This window comes from Lactuca saligna, chromosome 9 (genome assembly GCF_052625555.1).
Source record: "Lactuca saligna cultivar CGN05327 chromosome 9, ASM5262555v1, whole genome shotgun sequence".
Taxonomy (NCBI): Eukaryota; Viridiplantae; Streptophyta; class Magnoliopsida; order Asterales; family Asteraceae; genus Lactuca; species Lactuca saligna.
This window is the reverse complement of record NC_136425.1, coordinates 183,601,234-183,605,432: the sequence shown is the minus strand read 5'-3', so window position 1 is coordinate 183,605,432 and position 4,199 is coordinate 183,601,234.

Genomic DNA, 4,199 nt, shown 5'->3' with positions numbered 1-4,199 from the left:
TCTAATCTTTCTCCACATTAATATAATATATGTCCTCTTTTGGTTCTACAAATAAAAATAATGAACACAGTTAAATGTTATAATGAACTGTATCAAAAAAAATAATGAAAACTTAAAATGTACTAATTGAAAAATATGAAGATTGTTTTTTATTTTAATTTTTTATTTGATCGATTAAGTATTAGTTTTGTTTATTATAAATTTATAGGACATGCATAATTCTTTAAAAACATGCAGTAAAGATAAAAAAAAATAAAAAAATAAACGGAGACTATCATCATTCTTCCTGTTAAAAACATGGGTACTTGATGAATTTTGAGGTAATGATGTAATATAATTATTTTTTAATTTTCTACTATTCAAATATAATTTTATAACTTTTGTCATTTTTTATAATGAGTATAATCATATTTTTCTATGAATAACATTAAGTATGTGTAAAGCAATATTAATCCGTAAACATGTTAGAAAATAGGAACAAATAACATTAAAAATATCTAAAACATATTATAAAGCCGATGATAGGATCCATAAATTTGGGAAAATGACTCTTGAGGGTAATTAACTTTTCCGTTTGTACTCATTTGGTCTCTTTCCTTTTTTTTTTGTACTAAATATACCATCGAACTTGTTGTTTGTGTTCACCATAGCCCTTTTGACCGAATTTTGACCTGTGATAGCCGATCAAAGGGTTATGATGAACACAAACAACAAGTTCGATGGTATATTGAATACAAAAAAAAAGTAAAGGGACCAAATGAGAACAAATGCAACAGTTGGTTATCCTCCTGATTCATTTTTCGTTTACTCGTTTACAGCAAATCCCACGTCATTTCCTACTGATATTAATGACTATGAGATTCATTCTTGCTTATCTTCAGAACATAACTCACGAAAGGACATTATTCATGCATGTACAACTTTGTAATGTACTTGAATATTTATTAGGGGAATCTTGACTATGCAGATGCATTTCATGACTACATTTATATTTCCAAACAAATGATTTATCGTATCATGGATTCTAGACAAGTCTACAAACGAGTGGAATCACAAGTGCTGTGATTTTTGAGTTTACTTAGCTTTAAGATCGAACTCATGGGATAAGATACAACATCAATATGTACAATATCATGCTGCTTTTGTAGACACGTCACCATAATATTATACATATTGATGTTGTATCTTATCCCATGAGTTCGATCTTAAAACTAAGTAAACTAAAAAATCATAGCACTTGTGATTCCACTCGTTTGTAGACTTGTCTAGAACCCATGATATGATAAATCATTTGATTGGAAATGTAAATGTAGTTATGAAATACGCCTGCTTAGTTAAGATTCCCCTAATAAATATTCAAGTACATTACAAAGTTGCACATGCATGAATAATGTCCTTTCGTAGGTTATGTTTTGAAGAGAAGCAAAAATGAATCTCATAAAGTTATTAATATCAGTAGGAGATGACATGGGATTTGCTGTAAATGAGTAAAGGGAAAATGAATCAGGAGGGTAACCAACTGTTGCATTTATTCTCATTTGGTCCCTTTACTTTTTTTTTTGTACTCAATATACCATCGAACTTGTTGTTTGTGTTCACCATAACCCTTTGACCGGCTATCACAGGTCAAAAGTCGGTCAAAAGGGTTATGGTGAACACAAACAACAAGTTTAATGGTATATTGAATACAAAAAAAGGAAAGGGGTCAAATGAGTACAAATGCAAAAGTTAATTACCCTCAAGAGTCATTTTCCCCATAAATTTTTATCACGTACAATGTCATGTGCGGTTTGGTGTGTCACGTAATTTTGTATATATTTATAAAAATAGAATTATAGGTTAATTTTATATGGATTTAAGGTAGCTATATATGACATATAATTAATAATATTAACAAAAGTTAAACTTAAATTAAAAGTATTAGAAAATTCCATTTTAAAAAGTTTACCTTATACATGATTTTTTTTTTGTTTTGAACTCAAACAAAAGCTTCAACATAATAAGATACTTTAATACATATCCGTTGAAAATAATTTTTTATACGCATATATATATATATCTGTGTGTGTGTGTGTGAAATATCAATCATCAATTTAAGGACGACATCTTGAACATTTTAAAGGGAAAATGACTCTTGAGGGTAATTAACTTTTGCGTTTGTACTTATTTTGTCCCTTTTTTTGTATTCAATATACCATTGAACTTGTTGTTTGTGTTCACCATAACCCTTTTGACCGACTTTTGACTTGTGATTGCCGGTCAAAGGGTAATGGTGAACACAAACAACAAGTTCGATGGTATATTGAGTACAAAAAAAGGAAAGGTACCAAATGAGAACAAACTCAACAGTTGGTTACCATCCTGATTCATTTTCCCTTACTCATTTACAGCAAATCCCACGTCAACTCCTACTGATATTAATGACTTTATGAGATTCATTATTGCTTCTATTTAAAACATAACCCACGGAAAAGCACTATTCATACATGTACAACTTTGTAATGCATTTGAATATTTATTAGGGGGATCTTGACTAAGCAGAAGCATTTCATGACTGCATTTACATTTCCAATCGAATGATTTATCGTATCATGGATTATAGACAAGTCTACAAACGAGTGGAATCACAAGTGTTGTGATTTTTGAGTTTACTTAGCTTTAAGATCGAATTCATGGGATGAGATACAACATCAATATGTACGATATCATGCTGCTTTTGCAGACACATCACCATAATATACCTTGACGTAAACGTTTTTGCTGATAAATATACCTTTCATACACAATCATATCCTTTTGAAGAGAGGTGTTGACAGCTAACCACAGTAAGCATATCATAGGCCATGGATTCTAGATAAGTCTACAAACGAGTGGAATCACAAGTGTTGTGATTTTTGAGTTTACTTAGCTTTAAGATCGAATTCATGGGATGAGATACAACATCAATATGTACAATATCATGCTTCTTTTGCAGACACAACACCATAATATACCTTGAGGTAAACGTTTTTGCTGATAAATATACCTTTCATACACAATCATATCCTTTTGAAGGGAGGTGTTGACAGCTAACCACAATAAGCATAGCATAGGCCATGTTTTAACGAAGTTACCCCTCTGAAACACTCTTCATATACGTTATAGTCAAAGAAGGTTGAAGTCTTTGATAATTTTACAACTTTAATTTCATTTAACTTTTCGAGGAAAATAACTCAGGATGGTAACCAACTGTTGAGTTTGTTATCATTTGGTCCCTTTCCTTTTTTTTTTGTACTCAATATACCATCAAACTTGTTGTTTATGTTCACCATAACCCTTCGACCGACTATCATAGGTCAAAAGCCGGTCAAAAGGATTATGGTGAACACAAACAACAAGTTCAATGGTATATTGAATATGAAAAAAAGAAAATGGACCAAATGAATACAAACGCAAAAGTTAATTACCCTCAAGAGTCATTTTCCCCATTTGAAATAGCCCAAATTTCCTAATTTAGTCCATCGCTTTTGTCCTTTTCTCACCTAATTAGTTTTAATTAGGTCAAATAATGAAAACTTTGTTTGACCCTTCACAATTTTATGGCCAATTAGACATCACCCCAAAACCACCCATCTGGTTCTTCTTTATTCAATCCTTTTCTCCTTTCTCTTTTTCATTTCTTCTCACCACCATTAATATACTTTTATATACCCACAACCTATCCTCTATTGAAGAACATCGAAAATATAGATGCGCCGGTGAATACATGATTTTCAAAACAAAATAAAGACTAAGTCCAGTACCTGATCAGAAGAATTTTTTTAGTAATAAATTAATATTAAATAATCATGTAACGTAATGTTTTAAAACAACCACAAAAGTACAATGGTATAATTGCGAATGTTAGCAAGAGATCTTTGCTTTGTGATAACTTTATTAATTGATTCAAAATCCACAAAAAAGAAACTAAAAACATTTCCCAGAAAATTAAGAAAAATTTTTTAACTTCTATTTCCCTTAAGAATGTAATTTTCTGTTGAAAATCACATAAGGCAGTCTTTTTTTGGGCCTAGAGTATGTCTTGTAATAGAAAGGGTACTAATTTCATATATTTACATGTTTGAAATTTTTTTAAAGTAGAATGCTATATTTGATAGAAATTAAAACTGTAAAGTACATTGCTATATTAGGGTAGAGAAAAAATGGAAAAAAAAATCCAT